This window comes from Pleurodeles waltl, chromosome 4_1 (genome assembly GCF_031143425.1).
Source record: "Pleurodeles waltl isolate 20211129_DDA chromosome 4_1, aPleWal1.hap1.20221129, whole genome shotgun sequence".
Classification (NCBI taxonomy): Eukaryota; Metazoa; Chordata; class Amphibia; order Caudata; family Salamandridae; genus Pleurodeles; species Pleurodeles waltl.
The window spans coordinates 979,701,596-979,715,374 of NC_090442.1; positions in this window are offsets into that span (position 1 = coordinate 979,701,596).

Sequence of the window (13,779 nt, forward strand, 5' to 3'; positions counted from 1 at the left end):
CATGTGGTATTGAGGAATCTGGGGAAAAATTGCATTTAGCAATAACTGGCTCAACTCCTTTAATTAGTCAATGTCTTTTCCTGTAAAATCTCACACTTTCATCTTGACTGTTCCCTGTAAATCAGAAGGAAGATCTCTCACTGTGAAAACTGGAAAAAAGAAGCTAATCAAAGGATTTTCCTCATTCACTGTGTCACTTCAAAGTAAGGATTCCAAACTCAAGTCACAAACTATGAATTTGTGTAGTCCTTTAAAATTGCCAGTTTTAACCTGAACTGATTCTGTAATTGGGTTTGTCAAATACTAGATTGCAACTCCTACAATCTGGATTGTTTTCCCTGAAAGGGGCACGTTTGGAACTTCTGCAGTTCTCACTGTAGAGCGTGTAGCTTCTGTGTCAACTACAAATGAGACTTTGTGACCCATCACTTTTCCCTTCGCATATGGGTCTTTCTAATCTATCTCTAATGAAGCTGCTAACACACATTCTTCTTCATCTAAACTCTCACTCACCCAGTCATCATTTATTCCATCTTCACTGTGTAACGGGAATTTGAACTGTGACCTGATGAGGAAGCATCACCTGCTGCTGCTGCTGCATTGCGGCTTGAGGTATTTAAATTTACTGTCTAGGTACCATTTGAACTTGTGGTTGCATTTGCTGGAACTGAGGCATCTGCAAATGTGGTGTTTGCATCTGTTGCATGGGCTGAAAACCTTGCATCTGATTCACATTGTTTTGAAAATTTAGATTGTGAACTCTCATCCTTGGTTCGCTCAAGTTTTAAAAATAATTGCTAGCACTTGTTTGCTGAACAGTACCTTCCTGACTCACCATCAGAAACTCCCGTTTCCAATGTCCGAGGCCTCCACAAGCGTGACATGGCAACAATCTTTCATTCCTTGTACATCACCCTTAACGCCACCGTACTGAAATCAGGACCACGGTTCACACTTCCCATTCCTCTATGACCTCTACCTCTCGCTTGGTTCTGTAACAACATGTTTCCCTGTGGCTGCTGTTGCAGAAAACCTCCCTGCATGCCTGTTTGTGCCGCTTTAATCTGCATCACCATTGCCTTCTCTTTCAACTTTCTCTCCTTCAGCTCAATCTCGTCACTACAGTGCTTTGTGTACTGTAATACTTCATCAATAAGCTTCGCTTGCCAACAAATCAAATGGGTCTTTATCATCTGGATGATTTCAGGTCTCAAACCCTCAAAAAATCTTACCACAAAATGAATCATGTCTTCCGGCTCAATTGTCTCTGTGCCACTGTAATGCTTGAATGCCTGTAACAATCTCTCATAGTAGGCATGTATGGATTATTTTGCTTCCTGGGCTGTCCTGTCTATTCTCTGCCAGTCAATATTCTTGGGCAAAATCCTCGTTTTCAAAAATTCAATCACCTTATAGTGATATTTAATTACATCAGGAGATGGTACACCTGTTACTGGATCTCTCTGAGGCTCTTGTGTTGGCCAATCTATGCTCCTTTTGCACTAGACCCATAAGTCTTCTGGAAATACTATTTCTAATAGGGTTTTCAAATCCTACCACAGACGTTTTGCACGTTTCACAAACCTGTCTGTTTGCTGGTACCACTCTACTGGTTTCTCTCTCAATCTGGGATAATCATTTGTGAATGACAGAATGTCACTTCTGCTCCAGGGGACATGGACAAAATTCCCTCCGGTAATCTCTCTCATTGGTAGAATTTTCACTGGGTTGTCAGCTTGCTGTACATTTACAGTAAGATTTGCAGAATCCCCTTTCCTCTTGACCCTTTTCTTCACCCATCTGCCTTCCCATTTGTCTTATGCTCCCCATGTTTGAATACTTTGGATTCATTCCCTAATTTGTATTCTCATTTTTTCAAAATCTTTTGAGTCAAAATCTAACCTGTAACTCCTCTTCAAGGGCTTCGTTTTCTCAATCTCTATGTCATATTTCTCTGCTAAGTTTTCTAGTTTTTTATGTGTTTTTCCCGCTTTGCTAGCAATCAGATTGCACAAGTAGCGCAACTCGTCTTCTTTGAATGTGTCAATCCTGTCTAACCTCATTGTTCCCTCAGTTAGGTCTTCTGCCTCTAGTCTAATGCTGTTCAAACTCAGGGCACTTCCTCCTCTGGAATCTCCTTCAGTGCACTCAGTTTCTCTAGCCACTCGGTTAACTGCTGAGCTGTCAAACCCTGTAATGAAACGTTGTTATATCTTGCACCTGGCACCTCCTGTAAGGTTAGGTTTGGAGTCTCTGGTGCCACCATGCTTGGATTATGACCTATGTATGATCTCACATCATTATTTGGAGGAGTCCTGAAGGGACTTAAATTAACTAAGGGATCCGTCCCATCGAATGATGGTCTCAAGGGAGTTATCATTCTTGTACCCTCTTCGAGTATTTCCCTCACTATGCTTGGATTCAGGATTTTCTGCTCACCGTTCTTATTGTTTCACTGGTCGAACAGCGGTATGACTGGACCTATGGTAACTGGTACTGACACTGCATCTGGACTTGGTCGGGCATTTGGATCTCTTGGGTACATTATTCCTGTATTCTGACTTGTCAATGCAGACATTTCTGTCTGTGATCCTGCTGTGGGTCTGAATCTCAGGATTGTCTGTGATTGTTTCAGGGACATCAAGTTCGGGTAGACTCTATCTGGAACAATGTCAGCTTCTGGTAAGTTTGTCCTGTTGGCACTACTAGGTTTGTTGCAGTATCTGTAGTAGGTAAATCAGGGTAAGTCCTGGGAATATCCATCTGCGGCCTAGGCCTTTCAACCACTGAAGTACTAGGTCCACTAAGGCTAACCTGTATCTGGTTCTGGGTCTGTTCAACTGGTACCGGAGCTGTAGGGTCTACACTGGTGTTTGAACCTCCCTCATGTGTGGCATATGGCAGATCGTCATCTGACTCTTCATCATGTGCCAAAGACATTCTAGACTCTGTCGATTTCTGCTCTTTGTCATTAGAAGGATACAAATCCCTCTTTCTAGTGCTCTTTCTATCTTCGTTCCCGTTCTCCTGGGTGATTGCAGGAAACAACTTAGGGCCAGATGTAGCAAAGACTTTGCGAGTCGCAAATGCGTCTTTGCTATGTTGAAATGCATTTTGCGAGTCGGAACCGACTCCCAAAATGCATTTCCGAGTCGCAAATAGGAAGGGGTGTTCCCTTCCTATTTGCGAGTCGCAATGGTATGCATTTTCATTTGCGACCGTGATTGCGGTCACAAATGAAAGCGCAGTTTCCATCCACTTGAAGTGGATGGTAACCCAGGCGCAAACGGGAAGGGGTCCCCATGGGACCCATTCCCCTCTGTGTCTGGCACAAAAAATAATTTTTCAGGGCAGGCAGTGGTCCAATGGACCACTACCTGCCCTGAAAAATACCGAAACTAAAGGTTTCGTTTTTTTTTCAAAGTGCAGCTCGTTTTCCTTTAAGGAAAACGGGTTGCACTTTGAAAAAATAAAACTGCTTTATTTAAAAACAGTCACGGACATGGTGGTCTGCTGTTCCCAGCAGGCCACCATCCCTGTGAGTGCCCTGAATCGCTATGGGGTTGCAAATTCCGACCCACCTCATTAATATTAATGAGGTGGGTCTTTGCGACCCCATAGCGACTCGCAGAAGGTGTCTGAGACACCTTTCTGCATTCCAAATTGCGAGTTGCAATTTGCGAGTCGCTGGGACTCGCAAATTGCAAGTCGCAATTTAGAAGATTACTACATCTGGACCTTAATTCCCTGTAAAGTTTCTGTTCACCAAAATGTTTGCTCACTATCCCATCTAGCCTCCACTAGTGTCTTTTCAGCTTTTCTCATTCTTCTCTCAAATTTCAGCTGCTGTTGCTGTCTAGCCACTAATTCCCAGATTGCTAATGGTTCAAACTGTGCTGGTCTTGGAGGAGGTTTCAAATCATACAGCACTCTCCTCAAATTCTCTAAAGCCCTCAGATTAAATGTTCCAAGGGTAGGAATAGCTAAGCTCCCATCTTCTCTGTCTCTTTGCCCCACTGTTTCAGCCAAAGACATGGCACAGCACCTTGTTCTTTGAATACAATATATTTGGGTGTAACTTCTGGTGGTGTCATTTCTCCTATTCTAGCTGGTGTAAATGTATCTCCCTTTAGGGTAACTTTAAAGCTTTGAAAAATTACATTTCCGTAATTTACGCTACTTTCAATCAAATCAGGAAGTGACTTTCAATCCCAGAATCCTTTTCGCCAACCTTCTCAACCAATTGTGCTTCATGGTTGTCCACCAGTCCGTTTGCGACCCTTCTCACTAACCAACCTTTCCCAGCTAGGCTCTAATGATGTCATTCACATGTACGGTTGACAAAGTCTTTTGGCTTGCCCTCCTTAACTTAATTTCATACAAAACTAATGCAAAATATTGCGAGCACTAAGGAAACTCCAAAGCCAATTTGTCTGTTTTTTCTACAGGTAGGTAACACAATCGCTTCAGAAACCTTACTGATTTTTCATTGATGGCCTTTTTCACTCTCACAGCTACTCTTTCTTTCTCAGTTTCCTGATTCACAAGCAAAATTCGCCCGGCAAATTTCACTCTAAACTGGTTATTGGATCTGTTGTTGAACACATAGGACTCATTAAATCTCAGTCGAAAACCTTTCACTTACTTTAACACGCAGGTTCGAGTTTGTCAACCATGCCCGAATGACCTGTCAAACAGACAAATTACAACATAAACCAAGTGTCTCATACACTTATTCAATACTTCGGAGACTTAGTCCATGCAGGGTCCACATAGCCACAACCACGTGGACAATTTGTGAGCATAAAGCGCCACAAACATGTGAAGTTTGATGACTTCCCTACTCTTACACTTAGGAGTACGCAAACTCCTTCAACAACTTCTTTCGGAGTATGCAAATTTCCTAAACCCTCACAAACATTACAATTCACTTGCAAATTGCTTAAGCTGTGCAAGCGCAAAACCTGTTTCATTTACTCTGTCACTAGAACCCTGAGAACATCCTCAAACAAGCATTGGCAATCTCCAAGGTTCTGGGAAAGTCATAGTAGGTTCTTAGGGAAACGCTTTCTCTCCATTTTGTATCATCAAATCTGAAAAATCTCAATTTTCACCAATTTCCTTTACCGGATCTGTGAATTATCTTGATCTCTAAGGAGACTACCTATCTAATTCTTTTACCATTTTGAAAGGGAAAATAGGACCTTATGCTGGACTGTTAAGGAAACAAACTGTGCTACCCTGCTATAATTTCTAGAAAACCAAAGACGCAACTTTTCTTTTATGATGGCCTCTTACTGAGACATGACCATGTGGAAAATTCTCCTACTCTGCTACCATTTATGGAAAGCAAAAAGGATCTTATGATAGGGTTTTAAGAAGACTGACCTTGCACCACACCTTATGATGGGCTCTTAAGCAGACAAAACATCCCACTCTGCTACCATTTCTGTTAGCGCGTCTGACCTTATTTGGTTTCCTATCTTTAATTTATAAGGGGACACGCTAGCGGTTCGATGGACCTTTTGACTGCGCTTAGAGAAATTCCCACCATAAACCCCAATACAACACAATTCATCAATAAACTGCAGTAAATACCTCTGGAGTCAATAATCTTCACGCACCATCACCCCTTTTGTCATGAATAACCACACCATTTAGTAAGAGTTAGAACGTTTATTTCCCTGGATTAACAATGCTAATATCATGTAAATTAGTCTCAAAAGCATCTGATACACATATAAGAACAACACTGGTTGACCAAACCTTCTAAAGAATCTCAATTTAATTAATTCATTGATCACTAGACCTTCTAAAGTCATAGTACAAATTAGCCATAGAAGTAACTGCACAATGGAAATGGCATACACTTAGGTTCAGCAACTGAGCAACAATAAGTAGATGTTAATAGCAACTGTTAACTTGTCAGGGTTTCCCTTACTAACCTTCGGATTAGAATAGCATGTTTGGGCTTCATGCAAAACAATTTTAGTCAACATAAATTTGGAAAAACATCTAACTATGCCTCCATCAAAATAGCGGTTGGTACCTAGAAACAAAAAGACAACATCTACAACAAGAACATTAGCATTCTGTTATACCTTTCCTGTTATGGATCAGCAAGCTGAGATTCTCTTAGTCAGTTCGACATCTGTTAGGTCCACATCAGCAACAGTCCATGAAAGGGAATGGTTCAGAAATGGGGACTCTAAGTTATCCGAACCATCAAAAAAGTGATGTCTAAGGGGTCAGCATTCAGATTCAGAAGTTTAAGCAATAAACTCAAAAGTAGAGTCCTCTCAGGAGGAATCGAAATAGGAATGAGCATGCCTCTATGGAGCTACAAATTCTCTGTGCAGTCGTGTTAAGTTTAAATCATCTTAAGCACTTCCCACTTTGCCATTGGTCAATTAATCAAAGGTTTACAATTAGTTTAAATCTCAGATAATATAAACTGTCTTTCACATGTCGATGATCGGCTCCTCTTCTCCTGTTCCCACCGTCAGGCTCGTCAGGTAACATTTTTGTATCCATCCGTACTCCAGTCAGTTCATCCATTGTTAGCTCCTGGGAACATCGCTGTCTCACGCATCAGCTATACAATGTATCATCTACTAGTGCAAGACTTTCTAGCAAGTAGCTCTCATGAGAAAGTTAAAGACATCTGCTACCGTTTTGGTCAACTCAGTGGAGAAAAAAATACAGTAATTAATTTCTCTAGTCATACATTTCCCACAAAAATGTTAGAACAGTGCAGATCAACATGAAGATGTGCAAACTAGGCCCAAATCCTCCCTAACTTAAGGCCTACAAATTATTAAGCAAATACATAATAGAAATTCATTAATACGCCTACTACTGCATTCTCTTAGAGTAAATACTTCAATTAATATTAATAAGCCTCTAAAAAAGACACTTTGGCCCTCATTACAACCCTGACGGTTGGTGATAAAGCAGCAGTAATACCACCAACAGGCCGGCGGTAATAAATATGAAATTGTGACCACGGCGGAAACCGCTCAGACAGACAGCCACCTTAACACACCGACCGCCAGGGCGAAATTAACAGGCACCACGGCGGTAACCACCAACAGCCAGGCGGAAGACAATGTGCCGCCCACAGTAATATGACAAACCTATCCGCCACCTTTTCCGGGGTGGTACTAACAACATCAAAAGCCTGGCGGAAACACTGCACAGAAGGGAAACGACTCACCTCTGGACACTCAAGGAAGAGCCACGCCACCATGGAGCCCGAGTTGCATGTCTTCCCCATGATCTTCTACCTTCTGCTCCATTACGAACACCAACGCTGGCGAAGATGACCACGGTGAGTATAGCCGTCTAGCACACAGGGGTGGGGGGAGGAAAAATAGAGTGACACACACATGCAACAAGCAAAAAACACCACCTCGAACACCACCACACACACAACTAGATGCAGTAACATAATATATACACCCCATACCCCTCGGATGGCTGCCCACTTGGACTGCTGCTGCTGGCACTGGTGCTGGTGGCGGTGCTGGCAGTAGTGGGGGGAGGCTCCAGCCCTTCCCCTGCAGCCTCAGACGGCTGCCCAGTCGGGCTGCTGCTGCTGGCAGTTTTGCTGGTGACGGTGCTAGCAGTGGTGGGGGGAGGCTCCAGCCCATCCTCTGCAGCCTTGGACGGCTGCCCACTGGGGCTGCTGCTGCTGGCAGTGGTGCTGGTGGCGGTGCTGGTGGCGGTACTAGCAGTGGTGGAGGGAGACTCTGGCCCATCCCCTGCAGCCTCAGATGGCTGCCCACTGGGGCTGCTGCTGGTAGTGGTGCTGGTGGCGGTGCTGGCAGTGGTGGGGGGAGGCTCCAGCCCTTCCCCTGCAGCCTTGAATGGCTGCCCACTGGGGCTGCTGCTGCTGGCAGTGTTGCTGGTGGTGGTGCTGGTGGCGGTGCTAGCAGTGGTGGGGGGAGGCTCCAGCCCATACCCTGCAGCCTCGGATGGCTGAACCACCATGGTTGGTGGTGGGGGCTCCGACTGAGTCCCAGCACCAGGACTCTTGTCCTTTTTTGTCTGCTGGTGCAGGCCCCTTGCCCCTCCTGCCAGCAGATGGGGATGGCTCCTTGCCCCTTTTGGCAGCAGCTGGGGACTTCTCCTTGTCCTTCCTCTCTGCAGCCGGGGCTTGCTTCTTGCCCTTCCTTTTACCAGCTGAGGGTGCCTCCTTGGCCTTCTTTGCAGAAGTTGGGGGTGCCTCCTTGCCCTTCCTTGCAGCATTGGTGCAGGCATCCTATCAGTGTGGCTTACTGGTGCCCGGGATCCTTTCCCACCTGGTGTAGCTGTGGACACCACTGTGCTCCTGGACTGGGTGGCTGAGGTGCTGGGCTGGGTTCTGACCACTCTGGCCTGGTGTGAGGGATGGGGGAGGGCTAGGGAAGAGGTCAAAGGTGGAGAGGAAAAGCTTCTTAGGGACATTGGGGCGGCAAGAGGGAGATGGTTTGGGAGTGGAGGTAGAGGGAGTGGTTGTAGGAGGTGTCCGTCTGCTGTGTTTCGGTGCAGGTGAATGGGCTGGATACTGTTGTGAGGTGGATGGCTGTTTGGTGTCTGAGTTCTTGCATTTGTGTACTTTGGGAGGAGGGGGCACAGACACAGTGGGAGAGGACACATGGGACGTGTGCATGGACGTGGGGGTGGTGACTGCCAGTGAGGGGTGTGTGCTGATAGCTGTGCTGGTGATGGGTATAGTGGAGGTGTCAGTCTGCTGTGTGTGGGTGCAGGTGCATGGGCTGGATGCTGCTGTGAGGTGGATGGCTGTTGGGTGTGTGCGCGCTTGTGTACTTTGGGGGGAGGGGTCACAGACACAGTGGGAGAGGACACAGGGGAATTGTGCATGGATGTGGGGGTGGTAACTGCCAGTGAGGGGCGTGTTGTGATAGGCGTGCTGGTGATGTAGGTAGTGGATGAGGATGTAGTGGATGCAGATGTGAGTGTAGATGCAACTGGGAGGAAGGTGGACAAGGAGGAGGAGTGGGCCCCAGTGGAGGCAGTGAATGTTGGTGTTTCTGCATCTGGATGGTGTTTGTGTGAGTGCCTGTGGGATGAAGTGTGGTGCTTGTGTTTGCCATGTCCACTCTTGTGTGTTGTTCTGGGTGCATGCTCTTCTGACTGTGTGCTTGGGATAGGTTGGGGTTGAGGGGAATGGGATTGGATAGAGGAAGTTGGAGCGGGAGGCTAGAAACAGGGCCAATGGCTGCCATCAGAGAGGAGGCCAGAGCCTGGATTGATCTCTTTTGGGCCACCATGCCAGCGTGAATGCCCTCCAGGAATGCATTTGTCTGTTGCATTTGGGCTGCCAGCCCCTGGATGCCATTCACAATGGTTGACTGCCCAACAGAGATGGATCACAGGAGGTCAATAGCCTCCTCACTTAGGACATCAGGGCTCACTGGGGCAGGGCCTGAGGTGCCTGGGACGAAGGAGATGCCCACCTTCCTGGGTGAGCGGGCACGGGAAACACACTTAGAGGCTGCTGGGAGGGTGGTGCTGGTATGGGGGGTGGCAAATGTACCTGTAGCTGGGGTGGGCACAGAGGTGTCCGCCATCACCAGGGAGCTTCCATCGGATGAGGAATCTGTGTCCGAACTGTCCCCTCCTGTCTCCGCCGTGGTGCTCCCCTCACCCCCTGTCCAACTGGTGCCCTCACCATCGGTGGATTCGGCCTCCTGGACCCTTTGGGATGAAGCTCCGTCCATCGCAGGCACCTCAGCTCCTCCGCCAGATGATTCTAATGAACATAAGGACAGGGTGACAAAACAAAAAGGGGGGGAAGAGACAAAGGATACATTTGGTCAATAACGGGAACAACACCACCGTTGGCGTACACCACACACACACACACACACACACACAGGGAACCGCCCTACGCACTAGGCAATAAACTACAAGTCACAATGCTAGTCACCAGCTCATGGATAGGGACACCTAATGACAACTGCAGCATACCTGAGACCCACAGAACCCTGCCCAACATGGAACCTACTCAGCAATGTCAGGCCTGGCCTAGGGGCACCCACAGGTCCACATCCCCCACCCAAATACCACCCCACCGGGCACAAGTTATATATTGGGGAACTGTACTCACCCCCTTGTGGCTGCTGTGATGCCCCCAAGCGCCCATCCAGCTCCAGATAGGCCACCGGCAGTATGCAGGCCATCAGGGGGGTTAAGGTTCGATGGGCACCCCTTCCTCGTTGGGAGGCCATCCCCAGCTGTGCCTCTGCCATCTTCCAACATCTCAGGTCCTCCCACCGTTTGCAACAGTGGGTGCTCTGCCTGCGGTAGACCCCCAGGGTCCGCACATCCTGGACGATGGCACACCATATACCCTTTTTCTGATGAGAGCTGACCTGCAGGGACATGGACACAGGGAAAGATATTAGTCTGAGGGTCCTGCCTGTTACACTCATGGCCCACTATACCCCTTCTCATTCAAATTAGCACAGACATGGCCCACTATACATGCAGCACGCTGCCCAGGGCCCATCTACCAACCCCCTCACATGAGGCCTTCACACACAGCACTCCATGCATGCATCGTACTCACAGTGTACTCACCTGTTAGCCTGGAGGCCCATACAGCATTCGGTACTGGGGTAGGACACCATCCACCAGTCGCTCCAACTCCGCTGAGGTGAAGGCAGGGGCCCTTTCCCCAGTGACACGAGCCATGGTCAGTTCCAGACACAGGTCACAGCAGCACTCGCAGTGTAGGTTCTCTCCTATTGAAGGTCAGGTAGCAAGTGAGTGAACAAATAGAAAATGGCAGTGATGTCCGCGGCGGTCTGCGACGGTGCATACCAACACCGCTGGCATGCATCACCATTGGCCACTGTACCCCATAGGGACCAATGTTAACCAATGAGGAGTTGCACAGCGGTTTTCGACCACCTCCCGCAACGGTGCACAACGTCAGCAGAATTACCTCATTTCCACCTGTCCCTCCAAACAGGACAGGCAGATGCCATTTCAGGGGGGTGCAGGCCTTGGCCTCTAACTGCGTCACTGTACACATATGCACCATTTGGACCTCTCCAACAAAATACTGTTACAATTACGACATGCATTTAAGTATAGTGGTTTGAAATAAGAGATACTGACCATCTGCTCACCTTTTTGCCCCATAGATTAGAACCGCTGCAGATGAATAGGAGATGGAGACATACCCCCATGTACAGATCCCTGGTGGACTTGGCAACAATGGAGGACAGGCACATTATACTCATCTATAGACTGAACAGGGCCACAATCACAGAGCTGTGTGCCCAAATGGAGCCTGATCTAATATCTGCTATCCGTCACCCCACCGAGATCCCCCCTCTTGTGCAAGTGCTATCAGTGCTCCATTTTCTCGCAACTGGCTGCTTCCATGTGACAGTGGGCTTGGCAGCAGAAATGTCTCAGCCAATGTTCTCAATAGTGCTGACCAGAGTTTTGTCTGGCCTAATTAAACACATGCGCAGCTACATCGTTTTCCCCCAGGTGGAGGATTTGGCCACAGTGAAAGCTGATTTCTATGCAATGGGAAATATCCCCAACATTATTGGGGCAATTGATGGTACAGATATAGCATTTGTCCCCCCCACCCCAGGGAAATGAACAGGTGTGCAGAAACTGAAAGAGCTTTCACTCGATGAATGTGCAGATGATGTGCCTGGCGGACTAGTACATCTCCCACGTCAATGCAAAATATCCTGGGTCTGTGCATGATGCCTTTATCCTGAGGAATAGGAGCATCCCATATGTGATGGCTCAACTCCAGAGGCACAGGGTGTGGCTAATAGGTGAGCCCTGGTTCCCACCCAGTGGATGTTGGTGTATGGGTATGGTGTGGGCCCTAAGAGTTGGTGTGTAGCTAACAGTTGTCCCTCAATATTTGCAGGTGACTCTGGTTACCCCAACCTCCCATGGCTACTGACCCCTGTGAGGAATCACAGGACAAGGGCAGAGGAACGTTACAATGAGGCACATGGGCGAACAAGAAGAATTAAAGAGAGGACCAATGGCCTCCTGAAGGCCAGGTTTTGTTGCCTCCATCTAACAGGTGGATTGCTGTACTACTCACCCAAGAAGGTCTTCCAGATCACTGTGGCATGCAGTATGTTGTACAACTTTGCCTTACGTCGCCAGGTGCCCCACTATCGCTCCTGGTGTGTTGACTTTCTGAACAGTTGATTTTTAATGTTTAAACCATGTTTAACAAATATATACTTAAATCATTTGACGTACTCCATACCTGTATTTTTTCAAAGGGTGTTTATTTAAGTGCTTAAAGGTAGAGGGGGGTGTGCAATGTGCTGGGAGGATGATGGAGGAAAGACCGCGAATGCGGTCACAAAACAATCACAATTATCCCTGGTCTCAAATTGGTGCTAACGCATTCGCAAAAGGGAAGAGGTCCCCATAGGACCCCTTCCACTTTGTGAATGCATGCAAAAAAAATTTTTCAGAGCAGGCAGTGGTCTCTGCCTGCTCTGAAAAATGAAAAGAAAACTTTTCATTTTTCTTTTTCGAAATGCATTCCGTTTTCCTTTAAGGAAAACGGGCTGCATTTAAAAAAAGAAATACTGCTTTATTTAAAAGCAGACACAGACATGGTGGTCTGCTGACCATCAGCAGGTCACCATCTCTGGGAGTGCCGCCATTCCCAATGGGGTTGCAAATTGCGACCTACCTCATGAATATTCATGAGGTAGGTCATTTGCGACCCCATTGCGAATCGCAAACAGTGTCATTGACACTGTTGTACATCAGGTTTTGCGAATCGCTAAGTCTTGCAATTTGCGAGTCATAAAACCTGATCTTCATACATGTAGCCCCTGGTCACATGCCTGGTTTCTTTGCACGTGTAAAGCAAATCTCTGGCTATGATGTAAAAGCAGCCAATACCACATACACTGTTTGTCCCTTACCATCAATGGGCTCCAGAATGTCTAAAGCTATATCCATTTAGGAACCCCCGCGTGTTCCCTGATGATCAAAGGTTGAGTTCTTGTACTTTTTGACTTATCACAACTGAAACAGGCATGACAATCCCGTACGATCGTTTCAACTTGAATGTCCATACCCGGCAACCAATTAGATGTTCGTAGCCTTTCTTTAGTTTTAGACATTCCCTGATGTGTTTCATGTGCCAAATGTATCAACTCCTGTTTGAGAGAACTAGGGGGTATGAGCCTGGTTCCCCTGAATAATAGATCCTTGTTCTCACTAAGTTCATCCTTTACTCCCCAGAATATTTGCAAGACTCAGATCCTTGTTTCTAATTGAACCATCAGGTCCATACTAGGGATATCACTTCACACAATACTGTATTAGACTTTAGTTCATCTCTCCATCTCCTTTCGGAAATAGCCTCACTTTCCAATTCACATACCCACTCTATCTTCATCCAAATGTTCATTGGTTGATATTTTGAGTGTCATCTTCTGGAATTAGTCTTGAAAGTGTGTCTGCAACTCCATTTTCAACAGCAGGAGTATCGTTAAGCTCAAAGTTAAATTCTTGGAGTACTATCACCCATCTAGTTATACTTCCTAAGACTACATCTAAACCTTTTTTATAAAAAAATGGAACCAGAGGCTTATGGTCAGTTCTGATTTCAAAGTGAGCACCCCACAAAAACTTCTTTAATTTCTTTACCACCCAGTATACCACAAGAGCCTCACTTTCTCCTACAGAATACCTTGTTTCTGCATCTCTAAGTCCTCTAGAAATGGACATAATGGTGTTCACACCATTACAGGATGC